Genomic DNA, 17264 nt, shown 5'->3' with positions numbered 1-17264 from the left:
TCTTGGTGGCAGCCTGCGTTCCTCCTGAAAGTTCTAGGGGAAAATCCACCTACTCACTTTCCAGCTTCTAGGGTCTGCCTGTACCCCTTGGTTTGTGACCTTGAATCATTCTAACCTCTGCTTCCTCTCATTCTGATTATCCTATCTCCTCTCCTTTTCAAGGGCCCCTGTGATGCCATTAGACCCACCCAGATAATCCAGAATAATCTCATCTGAAGGTCTTCAACTTAATCACAGATTCCAGTTCCTTTTACCATGTATAGAATACTCACAAGTTCATGGGATTGGAATGAACATTTTGGGGACATTATTCCACCCATCATAGTGAGGAAAGCCTTCAGGTGGCTGTGCAGATCTAAAGTGGGGAGGAGGACTAGGCATACAGACTTCAGTTCTGAGGCAGATCTGACAAAGTCTCCACCAGTTAAAAATTAGCAGAGTCATGTATTTTGGCAGAAATAGTCTCTAATTATAACTACCAGACTCAGTCGTTGGCTGGAAGCTGCCCATGAAGACCATGACCTTGGCTTGAAAGCCCAAGTGGATCCGGAAGCACAGCTGGAGGCTTTCCACCATCTGTGCTCCTAATAGCTGAATAAGAAGTTTTTCTGTGAAGGGAGATCCATGTAGCATTTTCTATGGCCACACCTTTAGTGACTGGACGAATTGAAAGGTACATAGGGATAATAACAAACAATATGGAAGGACAATCCTATGCTAGATTTGTTACCTCTGTTCTTGGACATGTTACCCAGCATCAAATGGGTTTTGCCTAAGAATCTACCCTACAGAAATAGGAGCACAGAGAAGCGAGGGTATGTTATGTTTCTTCACTGCATCATTTTTAATTGCCAAGGAGATGGACAACCTAAATGTCTGTCCATAAGGCAAACACTAAGTTCCAGTTCATTCATACTATAGAATACTGTGCACATATTAGGAATGAGTGGATCTTTATTGATAAATTGCCAAGATACATCAAGTATAGACAGGAAATTGCATAAAAACATAAGTTATCAGCACTTTTATAAAAGCTTGTTCTTCTACTTAAAGTATTTTTAAGTAATCTTTTAACAAGCAAGTGGGATGGAGAGGTGGGTAGTGAGAAAAGGACTTTGAATCTCAAGAGGAATATGTAAGACTTTCTACCAAAAAACTGCTCTTCTATTTCTAAACTTTTAAAAAGCAACAAACATTCTGATGGCTGCCATGAATGTTCACATTCTAAAGTTATTTTCAACCATGAAGGCAACTCCAAATAATGGAAAAATAGAAAAGTATGATTTATCTGGTTGTACCCTTGGCATAATGCCTATTTTTCCATGAGACTTCAGCAGAATTGCCTGAGAATCATGAGGGGCGTTTCTTTAGCCAACATCACTGTGAATTTCCTTGTATCACCAGAAGAGGGCAAAGGTGGACAAATTATGGGACAGCTGACACTGAAGGCTCAGATTTACAGAAGTCACTTTCATTTTCCTCTGCAAGGCTGGAACTGCTGCTCTTGGCATTCTTGAACCTTAGAAGTGGTATCAGATATTAAGGTGGTATATCATGCAAGGTTTAACCAGAGAAACAGAACCGGGAGATACATATTAATACATGTTGAGATTCATTGCAAGGACTTGTTTTATGCAATCGTGGAAGTTGGCAAGGCAAGCCCATTATCCACAAATATGGAAGACTTTCAGGAGGAACAGGCAGGAACTCAGGTGCTGCTGAAACTTCTGACCGCAGCAGGATTTCTTCATTAGGGAAGCCTCAGCTCTGTTCAGTCCTTTCAAATGATTGGATTAGGCCCATAAACTTATCTGGGAGAATATCCCTTACACTTCAAGTCAACTAATTGTGAAGTTTAATCATATCTACATGACACTTCTAAAGCAACACCTACATTAGTGTTTTTAGAACTGGGGACAGTAGTCTGGCAATGTAGGCATATCAAAAAATCATTACAGTCTACCCTTATCAACTTGGTACCCTTAGGCCTCACATTAAGACATAGTTAATCTCCAAATAGATAGTCAATTCTGCCTAACATAATACAGCTGTCCCGTGTACAACTGAAAACACAGTAACTCTTTCCCCAAAAGAGGATGCAAGTTTACTTGGGTACGGTTTACTCTTCTTTAATATGTGATAGCTTGAATACTACCATAACAAATACTAGGTCAACTAGTATTAACATTTATATTAGACTGTAAGAAGATGAGACACAAATAGTTACTTTATATGCAAACATTCCTAACAAATATTTATAACTATCAGTGTCTTTGTTTCTACAACTAGTCAGATGGTCAGAGCTAGTATTTATAACCACCTTCTGCCAACCCCCCCTTCCATATTTCCTTTACCTCCAGTAAGCACTTCAGCAGGCTGTGGTTCTTTGCTGTGTTGGGTAACCCAACAGTTCATTCCTGAAAGGTGTGGACCATTAGCAATCTCTTCTGAATGGAGTTGGTATGGTATTCACTTGACTGATCACAAGACATGGTGGTGCCAAGAGACACCCTAAGGGATCTTGGGTATTCCAGGCATATTAGCCCTTACCTCCTTGCATGACAACCAATTTTCCCTTGGTTGTCAGGAACAATCACTCTAACCAGTACAGCAACTCCTTTACTTTTGAATCAGAGGTATGAGGCAGCCGGCCATCTCAACTTTAACAGAGTCATTATTTTGTCTCCTGGTAGAGTCATTCCTCCCTTAGGCTCTGCTGTCTAGGGGTCTTAGTTCCAAACTCCTTGGGAATAAAACAATTTAGTAGATCACTAGGGGATAATAGTAAAGTTATTTGTATTTTCACCCCTTAATTCTTACACCTTTGAAACCTGGTTGTGGGAGAAACAGTTATATTGGACAGTGATTTAAAGACTACATAGAATCCTAGAAGCCTTAGCTTCAGCCCTGCAAGGTATTGCCAATAGCTGATGCCATAATTTAGTTTTCAAAAGGCCATTTCCACCTTTCAGGTCAGTCCACATACCTCTCCCTGAGACCTTATTGTCTCCAGTTTTCTAATTTTATTCCTTCTACACTTGTATTCCTTCTACACCCCTGACCATTCAGCCAAATCATTGGCCACAGCTTAGGAACTATTACAGATTCTTACCTCAGGCCCTTTCCCCTTCCAGGCAAAATGAACAATCAGGTTTACTGTTCAAAGTTCTGGCTACAGAAAAGATTTTCCTTCACCAGCATTCTTTAAGGATGTCCCAGAAATAGGCTGTAGTGCTGCAGCTCTCTACTTGTGATGCCTGCATATCATGGAGAGTCATTTGTAAACTGAGCTGGAGTTCTCTCTTCTACAGTCAACTGCTCATATAAAAATCTTCAAGAGCCCATAATTATGAGCTGGGAGAAGGTAATGTAGGACGGGAGCAGAAGCTCTGAACATTTGGATCAATTCTTCATGCAAATTGTGTCTTCAAGGTCTGCACAAGCCCAATCTCAAATATACTGCTTCCATTTATTAATGAAGTGCTGCTGTGCATATCCAACTTTGTAACTGTGGGGCATACACTACCCAGTTCCTCATGGGCATCTCAGGTCACACAACAACTTGGTGACACATGATTAAGCATTCAGTCTCTACGAGGTCCTGTAGCAAACCAAAAGTTGTTTCTAAAAGTAAGTTATCCACAGGCAATAGTAGGGCTTGCTTAAAATCCTGAGTCTGTGATTTATCTATGGGAGGTCTCCTCAAGGCCTCAAATAGCATCCCTATCTGCCACAGGATCTGCTAAACCATATGGCCAGTGGCAAAGCACCTTGAATGGTAGCAGAGCCTTCTCTTGTTCTCGGACCTATTCAAAGCTTATAGCTTTGAGTCACTTGGTAAGTGAGCTGGAGTAGCATACCTCAGTAAGATATGTTTCTGCAAAGATCCGAGAAGGCCAATTAGGCATTGTGCCTCTTTGGGCAGTAGGAGGAGCCATTTGCAATAAACTTTTGCCTTAGACGTACCTAAGGTGCCCCATACCACTGGGCCTTTGGAAATTTCACTTAAGTGGACGCCCTTTGATTTTCGGTGGCATTCATTTTCTAGTGTCATGCAAATGTCTTAATCCTATGTTTAGATTAGTTACTACTTCCTGATCACAAGGCCCAATCAGCATATCATCAATATGATTAACCAGCATATAGTATGGAAAGGAAATGTAATCAAGATCTGTGGACTATGACATAGGGATAGAGTTGATACCCTAAGGCAGAATCGTGAAAACATATTGTCACGCTAGCTGAAAGCAAATTGCTTTTGATGGTTTTTACTAACAGGTATAGAAAATGTATTTGCCAAATCAATAGCTGCATACCAGGTACCAAAAGGTTGTATTAATTTTCTCAAATAACAAATCACATCTTCAACAGTAACTAGAGTCACCACTTGACTAAGTTTGACAATCCTGAACTGTCATTCTCCAAAATCTGTCTTCTGCATAAGCCAAATAGGCAAGTTAAGAATGTGGCAAGAAGCAGTATCCCTGCAACTTTCAAGTCCTTGATATTGGCACTGTTCTCTAGAATATGGTATTGCTTTTGGTTCACTGTTTTTGTAGGTAGAGGTAGTACTAATGACTTCCACTTAGCCTTTGCTACCAAAAAGTCTTCATTTTACAGGTCAGGGAACACACAAGGGGTTTCTATTAGTTGCTGGGTAAGTCTGTTATAAATATACATTCCAGACTGGGGGAATAACCACAGGATGAGTTTGGGGACCCACTTGCCCCACACTGTGAATTGACCCTTAGCTAAAATTCTATGACCCGACCTTCATAAGCCTCTCCCTTCTGTACTGCAGTGATATTTTGGGTCTACAGGAGTCACTGTCAGTTCATAGTGTCTAGTTATCCCTGAGAAGCCCGATTATCTTCCTTTCCCTAGTGCATTATCACACTGATAAGCCCTTTTGGGGAAGGCTGGAAAAAATATTAACAGTATGAACTTTTAGTCGTACAGCAATATCATTCCTCAAAGAGACCAAGTCTCCCCTTCAAATGATTCTTGGTCTGAACTAGTTGATGTTTGGAAATTGATTGAGGGGCTGTGACTTTTAGTGATTCAAGTTAGACCATTTACTAGAACTCTTACTTATGCTGTTCAAGAATTTACTTTTCTATTACTTTTCTAGGGATATCGTGTTCAATCAGTGAATAGCATGGGTCTCCGAGTCAGTCTATTCTGATTACTGCTTTGGTTTTACACTAATTATTCCTGCCTGTCTCTGGTGTTTAAGTACTACCACCTAGCTTCTGCTACCCTAAGATTCCATTATCCCTATTGTATTTAAGGATGGCAGTTTCATGATAGCAGTTCCCAGTGTAATTTCTGACCTACAGAGAATGACAACCAAGCTCTTAGAAGGGTGCCGGGACACTCAAATTTCTCAAAGTAATAAAAAGCAGGTCCTCTAGACCCTCCTGGGGTAGGTAAAGGGGTCTTATGTGACAAATCCATTATAGGATTCCTACCTCCCTAAGCCTTCTGATACCCTTCCTCTAGAGGAGACCCACACAGGTCTAGCATTTCAACTTCATTTAGTGTAGGCCACCTTTGGGTCCACATTTTAAACAGACAGAACACTTTATAACCCCTAAAGCTAAAATAAACCTAGAATCTGTGCTTAATGGACACATGAATAAATTTAGCTTGATCCAACTTTATATTCTTTTCATCATGACCCCTCCCTGAAGATTCATTCCTACATATTCCCTGTATTTCTGTATAAAAATAAGGAAAAGTCATGCAGCTATTTTGAGGTTGTGCATCTCCTTATGGGTCATACTTTGTACTTCACCCTTTAGGAGCTTTTGGAACATGAGTCTAAGTCTGGAAACGGATGCCAGGAATATATCCTAAGGAGAATCAGTGGTGCCTTGCAAAGCAACAACCTCAGACAATGGAGACTCGGGCAGGGGTAGAAGGGCTGTTTTTACCAGCTAAGGAAAATTCACAGAATTTAGGAATTTGATGTCCCTAGCTTCATTAGAATCTGCCCAAATTTCTCTATTCAGAATCCTATTTCTTCTCGATCAATGCTCTCACTTAAACAGAAGTCATCTCATGAAGCTGGGAATCCAATTCACATCGGAATTCAATCACTCACTGGATGTGATACTCTGGGTCTGACTTTTGGAAATCTTGACCCTGCAGCTATAGCAGATAAAGGGTCATTTCAGGACAGATATGAAAGTTCAGGTTATTTATACAGAGATTAAGCTTAGAATTTGAAGTCTTAAGCTCAGCCTTTTCTTTCCCAACTTTCTCCAAGGCTGTTACAAGCATTCAGCCAATCCCATTGCACTTACTGTGTTTAAAAGGTTCTAAGGTAGCAGATAAATAACTTCATCTGTAGGTTATCAATTGGTGCTACATTGCAATTCTGGGGGCTGGTTAGACAAGTTTGAAATCTATAGAGCAGGCTTTCAGGAAGGGCAGGCTTGAACTCAGTCGCAGATTAACCTGCTGTCATCAGCCAGAATCTCTTCAATAGGGAAGCCTTTGCTCAGCTCTTAAGGCCTTCCAATAGTGGACCCAGGCCCAGCATATTGTACAGGATAATCTCCCTAACTTAAAGTCAACTGATTATAGGCTTTAGTCACATCTACAAATTACTTTTACAGCAACAAAAATTGACTGGAAACTACAGCCTAGACACACTAATACATCAAATACCATTATATGAGTCAGGGTAATCACTTTTTCCAATACTATAGAATACTACTGAATAAAATGCATCCATTTATCATTGGACATATTGAAGGTCCATAGTTTGGTGTGGAACCAGGTAGTAGAGGATGAGAATTAGAAAAGTAGAAAAATAGAGAAGTAGAGAAACCACTTTAGGGTTTGAGTCAGAGAAGAGGAAAAGGGCAGTGGCTAGAGGGTGGCATGAGATCAAGGGTGGTGCTTCTAAGACAGGAGACAGGCTGCTATGGCTTGAATATGTCTCCTCCAAAGTTCACATGTTGAAACTTCATGGCCAACGTGATACTAAGGGGTGGGGACTTTAAGAGGTGACTAGATCACAAAGGCTCCTCCTTCACGAATGGAAAAAAGGCACCTCTAAAGGACGCTTTACTTAGCATCTAGTACCTCCTTTCCCCTCTACCTTCTACCCTGTGAGGCTACAACATTCCTCTCCTTCAGAAGATGCAGCAAAAAGGTGCCACGTTGGAAGGAGAGACACTGCCTTCCTCCTCCCTAGACACCAAATCTGCTTGTGCCTCTGTCTTTGACTTCCCAGCCTCCAGAACTAAGGAAAAAAATTAAGACAGCATCTTGCCTTTTGCCCAGGCTAATATGTAGTGGCGTGATCATGGCACATGGCCTTTACCTCCTGGGCTCTAGCGATCCTCCGGCTTCAGCCTCCCAAGTAGCACATACCACTGCACCTGGATATTTCTTTTTTTTGTAGAGCTGGGGTCTTTGTTTCCCAGGCTGGTCTTGAACTCCCAATTTTAAGCAATTCTCCCACCTCAGCCTCCCAAAGTACTAAGATTACAGGCATAAACCACTGTTTGTTCTTTATAGGTTACCTATGTTCTTCATAAATTACTCAGTCTGTGATATTGTTATAGCATTCTGAATAGTCTTAAATTGGTACCAGACAAGTAGCGTGTTATAACAAACACCTAAAAATACAGACACAGCTTTGGAACTGGGTAATGGATAGCAGGTGAAAACAGTTTGAGTGCTGGAAAAGGCCTGCATTGCCATGAACAGAGAAGTAAGGGGAGATTCTGGTGGCAGCTCACAGGAAAGAAGACAGCTTTCATCTCAGAGATGATCTAAGTGGTTATGAATGGAATGTTGGTAGAAATATGGATAGTGATTACTGTTTTGATGTCTCAAATGAGAAAGTACGGGAAACTGGAGGAAAGCTCATCCTTGTTATATCATGTAGCCAGGAAGCTGGCTGAATTTTGTCCATGTCCCAAGACTTTGTGGAAGGCAGAAATTAGAGCAATAAACTAGAGTATTTGATGGAAGAACTCTAAGCAGTAAAGTCTTGAAGGTGCTGCATGGCTTCTCTTAACTGCTTATGGAGAAATCTAGAAAGATGGAATTCATGATTTAAAAGAAAGCAGAATATAAAGATTTGGAAAGTTTCATCCTGGCCATGTGAAATATTTAGAGCATGGTTAGGAGAGAAAAAAAGGGTGGGGCCAAGCAATTGTTTGATAAGGAGATTAGTATGGATAAAAACCAGGTGCTGTTCATCAAGATAATGGGAGAATGACCCTGAAGGCATTTTGGAGATTTGTGCTGCCATGCCCATTGCAGGCCCCAGGGTACCAGGGCCTTGAGGGCAGAATGGTTAAGAGAGGTACCCAGAGGACCTGTGAGACCTCAGAGCTCGTTGTCCAGGGCTGTGTCAAGTCTGCTCCCTGTATTCCAGGGCAGTGCTCCTTGACCATTTCAGCTGTAGCACAAGCAGTGAAATTTGGCAGTGTCCATGTGGCGCTAACTCTATATGCAGTGTAGGAGCTGTGGAGGCACAGCTACCTCCACCTGGATTTCCACGGATGCCTCAAAAAAACCTCGAAGGTGGGACCACCACCAAGTGTCCTCATGAGAACAATGCCTAGTGGAGCCATGGGGACTCTTGGCAGTGGTCCCACCCTTGAGGTTCTCCAAGGGTATTACAGAACACCCTAACTAGGAGAGTGTCTACTGGAGTCATGGGGGTGAGGCAGTCCCAGAGACCCCAGAACTGCACACTCAGTATGCAACTGCAGCCTGGGAGACCTGCAGGTACTTGACTTTAACTAGGGAGCTGCTGCATGGGCTGAACCCAGAAAAGCCATGGGGCCATCGTCCCCACTCCATATCCAGTGTGTCTGGAAGTCACGACATAAGAGTCAGAGAATGAAAAAGACTATGGCAAAGTCAACAAGGGTTATCAAGGTATTCCACAAAAAACGTTTAGGATTTTATGTCCTGAAAGATCTCCAGAAGCAGAGAGAAGCGCACACATTTCCACACTTGGGTTCCTCCTGACTCTCCTAGGTTCCGTTAGAGCAGAGTAAGTGCCAGTGTTCTGCCAACCCAGGAACAGGCCCTGCAGGCGCAGTGAGAAGAATCCCAGGAGAAAACTCAGGAATAAAAATGGAGAAAGTGATACTTCAGATTGAAACTACCAGAAACATCCAGAAACGAAGGAGAAAAAAGCAGCCCAGGGACCAGAAAAGGCCTCAGTTCAGTTAATTAAACCATGGAGTGACCAGGAAATCCAGAGTTTCCTGCAAGAATGGGAATTTCTTGAACATGAAGTATACAGGGTATCACATAGTATCAAAAACAATTACCCGGCATCTCAAGCAGAGGGGTATGAAGAAGAGCTGGCAGAAATGTCTCCAGATGCTGATAAGCTTGCAGGACTTATACTTCACTATTCATGAGGCCAACCAGAGGCCAAGGTGCCAACCCTTGCCATGTCCTCATGGAGAAGGCTGCCAGGTCCATCCTCAGACTCTGGCTGAGCAACGGCTGAAAGGAGTACTCAGACACAAGTATCCAGTGAAAGAGTAGGCTAGGGGACTGCTGGCACTAGGGGCCAAAGAGTTAGCAGTGCAGATAAGCTGGAGAAGCTTGTATTTATTCAGTACAGATTTAATGACAAAGGCCTGGAGCCAACACAACCTGTGGATAATTAACATTGTCGTCCTCCCCTTGCAGGGAGCAGTCTTGTGCATGGATGACCAAAGGTTGGTTTCTGGACAGCATGAATAAACTTATCTAGATAAACTTCCCTACATTCCCTTGCACCTACTTCTTGCCCTCTGCCTCAACGTAAGAGAATTAGCTGCCTTCAGCTTTTATTCTCTCCCAAAGCTTTGCAAAACCTCCTGGCCTTTCAAGAAGGTTTGTGTCTTTCCCTATAACTTACAACTTTTCCCACCACCCTGACTGATCTCCTACAGAGGCCCTGCACAGGATTCTGGCATACAGATGGAAGATCAGCATCTTTTCAGGTCCTCCCTGTGCAGATGTGGCTGACCTCACACCTCCCGAGCACCAGCCCAAGGCCTGTGGCATTCCCATAGCCTTTCAGGAGCCAAAGTGGACCCCAATACCTATGATCTATGTGGAAAATCCTCAGGTATCCAGATGGGAGCCCTGGAACATGAACCCACCATGGTCAGTTCCATATGTGTATCCTGCCTTTCAGCAGCCCTGGGCCCCCCACCACAGTGGTCCATCTCTGCTGACTAATCCAGATCTTGAAGACAATTAGAATCTGGATCCTGATTCTATCAGAAAGATTGAAAAATAGCACAATCTGTGTGGGTTAGTACATGACTCCTTCCTCTCCTCACACAGTGCGATGAGAATAAATGTGAAATAAATGAATGACTGTGACCTCAAAAAAAAAAAAAAGATTTTATGTCCAGTTGATGTTTCGTCCTGTTGAGTTTTAGACTTACTTGGGACCTATTCCTCATGTAACCAAATACCACCTATTCACCAATAACCTATGGAAAAAAAAATATATCTATAGAACAGAAGCAGCCTCGGTGACAAAAGAATAAAACCTAAAACACACCAGAGCATTGATAATTCCCTGGCCAAAGATTTTACTTGCTCCTAATAATGAGCACTTGGAAAACATTTTCAGAACACTATTGCTAGTTATTTGTACTTATGGTATATAAATATGTTCATGTAAATTGCTGAATAAACTATTTTCTTCTTATTTGGTGAGAAAAAAAAAAAAAAAAACAAAACCCTTTCTTACCTATTTCTCCCTTTTAGAATAGAAATATCTGTCCTGGATATTTCCCATTGTGTTTTAGAAGCATGTAATAACTTTGTTTGACAGATTTATAGCTGGAATTTTTCTCAGGATGAAACATACCTTTGAGTCTTATCATATCTGATTTATGTGATATCTAGATGAAATTCCAGACTTTACAGATGACACTAGCAAGAGTTAAGACTTTGGGGGCCATTGAGATAAATGAATGTATTTTGTATGTAAGGAGGGGACATAAATTTTGGGGACCAGGGGTAGAATACTACAGTTTAAGTATGTTCCCTCCAAAATTCACATGCTGAAACTTAATGGCCAGTGTAATCATTTACCACTGGTAAACGATTCATCTCTCAAATGGTAGGGCATTTGAGAGATGAATAAGCCAGGAGAGCTCCTCCCTTATGAGTGGAGTTAAGGCTGTTATAAAGGGGCTTCCTTGGAGCATTAGGCTTTTTGCCCTTCCACCATGGGAGGACAGAGCATTCCTCCCTCCAGAAGATCAGCAACAAGGAGCCATTTTGGAAACAGAGACCAGATCCCTCACTAGTCAGCACCTTGATCTTGAACTTCACAACCTCCACAACTGTGAGAAAATAAATTTGTTTTTAAGTTACCCAGTCTGTATGTGGTACTATTATAAAAGCACAAATGGACTAAAACACTGACTTAATTACGGGCTGACAAAGAGGCAGGAGAAGCAAGGGGAACAGCTTGAAAACCTAAGGAGGCATAACTGGTAGAGTCAAGTGGTAGGTGCGGGTGTTAAGTACACGGGAAAACTTGGCCTTCAACACAAGATATCCTGAGATAACGAAAAGTAGATGTCCGGAGTCAAGTGGGGGAGAATGGGCATAGAAGTTGAGCAAGGGACATGGCAATTGGAGAAGGTTGACAGTCATTGCTGAGGTTGGGAAAGAAAAAGATAAGTGATTCATAACCACTTTACTGAACTGTTCTGAACTTTAGAGTAAACAATACAAGGTTGCTACTTTTCTCCATTCCCTAACCTCAATCATTTTGTCAAGTCTTTCCCTAGATGATTCTATAACTTTGTAATATTAATAACTGAAAGTGACCTGACTATCCAATTCAATTTGAAACTGGAGCCCTCAGGTCATGTTTGAAGTAAACATGCAGGAAGGAGGTTAGCCATAAGAACTTGCCTGAGGTGGGGGGTGAAGTTAAGCATGTTCTCTTCTCCCCACTCCAGGTCTAGTGCTAGCATAGTCAACAGAAGGCTCTAGAGGCAAAGAGAAGGCTTTAGGTTTCTCAGTCGGATTGCAGTTGCAATAAAATATTTCTGCTTCTCTAGTTAGCCATTGCTACTGCCTATCCTAGGAGTCCCATTAGTGAGCTCATGGGAGAGACCTGTAGTACAGTTGCCTGCCATGCTTCATTTGACCCAGAGCTACCTCTGAACTTCCAACCACGTTCTTGCTGCCAGTTGTGCTATCGTTCACCCTCTTTCTGGGGTAAGTATATTCCATAAGAACGTAGAAGCTGGTCACTTTCTACCAGGACAAGAGCTGGGCAGCTCTATTCTGTCCCCTTTGTCTTGCATCTTCATGCTTGTAACATTTTTACAAGATGAACAAGAATAAACATTCAGTAGTGTGTACATTATCAACCTAGAACCAAAATTCATGAAAATAAAACTGCGTATGTGTTGGGTCAGGGTGACAGAGGATTATGGAGTGAAGATGGAAGTAAATTCATTAGTTTGGAGGAAGACACTGGTTATAACCAGTGGTTATAAAAACCAGAAAAACACTGGTTACAGAAAATGTAGGTGTAATGATCACAAGAATTGAATGCGTGAAGATAAGGAAACAAGGTAAGGGTCCATAATGGATGAATGGGTGAAGAACAAGTGGTGTACATACACAAGGGTTATACATGCACAATGGTACACTATCCAACCTTTAAAAAGGGAGAAGTCCCATCACTTGTGACAACAGCAAAATTTCCTCCACATTCACCTAAGTGAAATAAGCCAGGCAAAGACACACAAATACCATACCATCTCACTGATATTTAGGATGCAGTAAAATTGAACTCAGAAGTAGAAAGTAGAATCACAGGCCAGGCACAGGGGCTTACACCTGTAACCCCAGCACTTTGGGAGGCCAAGGTGGGCAGATCACTAGAGCCTAGGGTTTCAAGACCAGCCTGGGCAACATGGTAAAACCCCATTTCTACCAAAAATAACAAAAATTAGCCAGGCGTGGTGGCATGTGCCTATAATCCCAGCTAATCAGATGGCTGAGGTGGGAGAATTGCTTGAACCTGGGAGGTGGAGGTTGCGGTGAGCCAAGATCACACTACTACACTCCAGCCTGGGTGACGGAGATCCTATCTCAAAACAACAACAACAACACACAAACTCCAGGTACTAGAAGATAGGGTTAGGGAGGGAGGGCAAAGAGTTGTCGATCACAGGGTACAACGTTTCAGATAGGAGGAATTGGTTTTGACATCTGTTGCACAGTAGGGCAGTAAGGTGACTATGGCCAGTAATGTATAACGTATTTCAAAATAGCTAGTCAACTTAAAATATCTCACCATAAAAAATGATAGGTGAGGTAATGGATATGTTCATTAGCTTGGTTTAATCACACCACACTGTAAACACATAACAAAACATCACATTGTGTCCCACATACATACAACTGTCAAAAATGATATTATCTAAAAAAAATAAGTGAACAAAAAGTGCAGCACCCAAAAAAGATATTGTCTAAGTAAAACTTTGTCAGGCAGAGGTGGGCAAAAGAATGCATCTGAAAACATAACATTGCAGACATTAGAAACAATGTACTTTAAAGTGACCTTATTAATGCTTATGCTTTAATATAACTGAAATGAACTAGGATAGGAAGTAGTACTTCTAAACCTTCCTATGTATCTCATGTACAGAAACAGGACTGAAATAAACCAAAAAGTAAGGCTTAACGCATGACTTCTAAGCTAGCAAAATATTTGACCTATGCAATGGAGAGCAAGAAGAGTGGTAGAAGCATAGTAAGTGGAATAATGTGAAATGGCTAAAGTGATTCTATACATGTAGTTTGGTTAGACTGACTGTAGCATAGTTGACACCCCATCTGTATCATCTCAGGCTTGCCAAATTCAGTGCGCCTCAGCCTGCATGTCTTCACCTGAGATTCTCTCAGGCAACAATGCAGTTGTGGCAAGTTAACATATATCAGGAAATCAACACCACATTGTAACAACCCTTTAATAATAAGTGATGTATATCAGCAGATAAATATCCCAGATCCCCTGACTCTCAGGCTGGGACAATTCTGACGTGTGTATCTACTCTGGCCACCAGACTCTCCCTGGCAGAATTCCCCTTAGTTGCTCTCAGGATGACAAACTTGGTAATGCACCCTTTTAGAAGAATGTATCAGTAAAAAATTGGGGAGTTGAGACAGAGGAAAGGCAACCGATAAACCACTGATGTTTAAAAACCTGCCTCAAGGTCTCATCCTGGGGCTACCCAAACTAAGGCAATTCATTCCAGAAGTGATCTCAGGAATGAGATTCTAGGACGGAATTCTGGGATAGAATCACTTGCTAGCCAGGTAGCAAAGGGGCCCTATTACTGGTAGAAAGCAGGGCAGAACCCTAGCGTGCTCTAGCGTCTCAAGTACTAAGAGAATTGGGGTGGAAATGGAATGGCACTTAGTATAAGGTTAGAGCAGGATCCCTAGTCTTGAAATATGGTGTCTTCCAATCTAAAGCAGCTTACTAGGCTCTGTGCTTCTGTTTACAACAGGAAACATAATACACAGCACTTTGTCTTTCATGTTGGAAGGTATAAAGTTATATCCTGGAACACCCCTAGCTACTGGGCCCTGAAAACCTCCCTAGAGGGACAAGTCCATGAACTTCCATAGGATATCTCTCTACATCTGAGGCACTTGTTTGTTACCAAGACCTCCAGCATGCTAGCCACCTTTTGCTTATCCTGTCCAGTGTGATGTTCTGTGGGATGTCCAAGTGGTCCAGATCTCTTCAGACTGCATTATGACAGAAGCAGGAGCAGTAACAAAAGGCACAACTGTCCCTGTAGAGTTTTCTATTGCACATTAGTGTGGACCATTTCTTTTCTGGTCAGAAAAAAAATGCAGTTTATCTATGGCTGCCTATCATGTACCTAAGGCAGCCTTACTCTGTTCTAGCAATAACAGCACACCTGGAATGGTAGCTACAATTCAGCCTACTTGACTGCGTTTACAGAGGTCTATTCTCATCCTTCAGGGTTTATCTCAGTTCTGCAGGGGCCAGGCTGGTAAATGAAAAGGAGCTGTGATAGGAACTACCAATCTCATGTTATTTTGATCCTTATGAGTGACACTGATTTTAACCAGCCCTTTTCAGTGTAATAGTTTAAACATCTTCTACTTGGCCTGTAGGTAAGTGCTATTATAGCAGAAAAGGCCAAGAACACTCAAAGTGAGAGGTGTTCCAAGCACCAAGGACGTCCCTTCCAATATATTCTGGGACTTGGGAAGTCACCACCAGGCTGGATGCAACGGGCCTATAAGCTGCTGAACTTTTGTCATGACTCTATTCATAATCTGGCCATAATATGTCCCTACTTTATCATGGGGGCCAGGATGATACTATGGATCTCCAATGTCAACAGTACATAGCCAATAAAAGAATTAGGACTGTTTCCCTTGTACTGCTCAAACATGCTATGTTATACTAATGAATGCACTTCATTCTACCGGTATACCATACTAATTTATCACTGGGGAGACCATTTAACAACTGGACTGCTATCTGTGGAGGGTTGTTTGTGTTCCGCCTGCCACCAATAAGGTCTTCAGGGTCAGGTGGACAGCCAGGAATCCAGCCTAAATCAAGTACTATAGTATTACCTGCTTTCTTGGACCACTTCTGATGCCAGCTGCCTCAGGCTGGCTTCTTCAAAAGCATATGTTAAGAATTTGGCATACAGAGTATTTATTCAGGATGAATATTTATGGGAGAGCGAGGTAGCAGGATTGGTCGTAGGAGAAGTCAACTGCAATAGAGAGCTAAGAACCTCACCCAACTCTAGAGAGTTCTGGAGAATTAACCCATTAGAGTTGTTCCACACTGGGCCAACATGGGTGGGCCTTTACACTTCCAACACAATCAGTCATTAGATGAAGAAAGGCATGTTCTTGGTTGAATTGAAAGCAGATAGCTGAAGGCTGTATATGGACAACACTCCCAGTAGCTGGGTCAAGTCACTCCTCCAAGGGGAATCTGAAATATTCTCAAAGACACCTGGTATGAACCTTAGTGCCCTCACAGGATGGCTCCTTTAAGCATGGGAGAAGTTGTTGCCAACGCATTTCTGGAATTTCCACCTTATTTACTGGAGGTTGAGTATTGTAGTGAAAAGGCTCAGAGTTGGTCAAGCTAGAATGAATTAAGGCTAGATAATTCATCATGCATTTATGTTCCCTAGGAGTGCCTGGAAGATACAACCTTCACCAAGATAGTAAGTGTACTAGCAGGAGTAGCACTGGCATCTTTGAGATTTTCACCATGGCTGTTTTACAAAGTCCCAGGTTGATGGCAAGACAGCATTATGAAAATGGGGCTTTCTCATATATGTGAGTAAGGTGGGCTCCTGGAATAGCAGCAAGAGGGCAGCATTTAGCTGGCAGAAGCTAAGTGGATGTGGTTACTATGATAGGCAGCAGAGCTGCAATGCCTGTTGGAGCTCCAACCCACAGGATTTCTGGAAATTCCCAGTAAACCAATGTTATTAAGGATAAAACAGATGAACAACCAATGACCTGTATAATCAATGATCAATACAAGAATAGCAAAATGAAAATGTCAGCTGTTCATTTTCTACACTTCAGCTACTTATTAGACATAGAGCTTATTAATCAAATGGGCTACCAATACCCTGGACAAGGATTGAAGGACTAGCTGTACACTTGCCATGGTATGGGATCCCTCTAAAGGGTACAAAGTCATTCACCAGATTAATTGTACCATGGGAAAAGGAAAATATCCAGCTCATTTGAAGGCTGTTAGAGGATCTGAGTGATAATGGTACAGGACACTCAAAATGCCAACATGACTTCCCTGATAAAGTGGGCAGAAAACATACTCAAAAATCTCACTAAATTGATCCGATTCAAGCTATTTCAGAAATACCAGCAGACCTTGTTTATGGAATTGGCAAACTGACTCTTCAGAAGTAATGGAAGGTGATATATCCATTAAAAATGAAACAATCCAACTGTTTTTCTATACTGCTTTCTCTATAAATATTTTAAATCCTTCTTTACCTTGCTGCTCTGTGACCAATTGTGCAAATTATCTACAAACTGCACCATATGTGGCCATTTGCCCTCTTGTTTCCAGTGGGGTTAAAGAGGAGGGACCCAGGAGATTAGTGGGGGACCAGTCCCCCATTTCCTCACAGCCTCAGCTGAGTACTGAACAGATAAAATAAATTAAATGCCATTAGTGTCTCAGCAGATAT

The 17264-nt window shown here is 42.0% G+C and overlaps 1 pseudogene; it reads left to right on the top strand.

Moving 5' to 3' along the window:
* The first annotated feature begins 9111 nt into the window (after nucleotides 1–9111).
* On the top strand, nucleotides 9112–10218 carry LOC129059014 (putative uncharacterized protein MSANTD5; annotated as a pseudogene).
* Nucleotides 10219–17264: the final 7046 nt, after the last annotated feature.

This window comes from Pongo abelii, chromosome 3 (genome assembly GCF_028885655.2).
Source record: "Pongo abelii isolate AG06213 chromosome 3, NHGRI_mPonAbe1-v2.0_pri, whole genome shotgun sequence".
Lineage (NCBI taxonomy): Eukaryota > Metazoa > Chordata > Mammalia > Primates > Hominidae > Pongo > Pongo abelii.
Note: the sequence above shows the minus strand (reverse complement) of the source record. Positions and strands in the feature narration are given on the sequence as shown.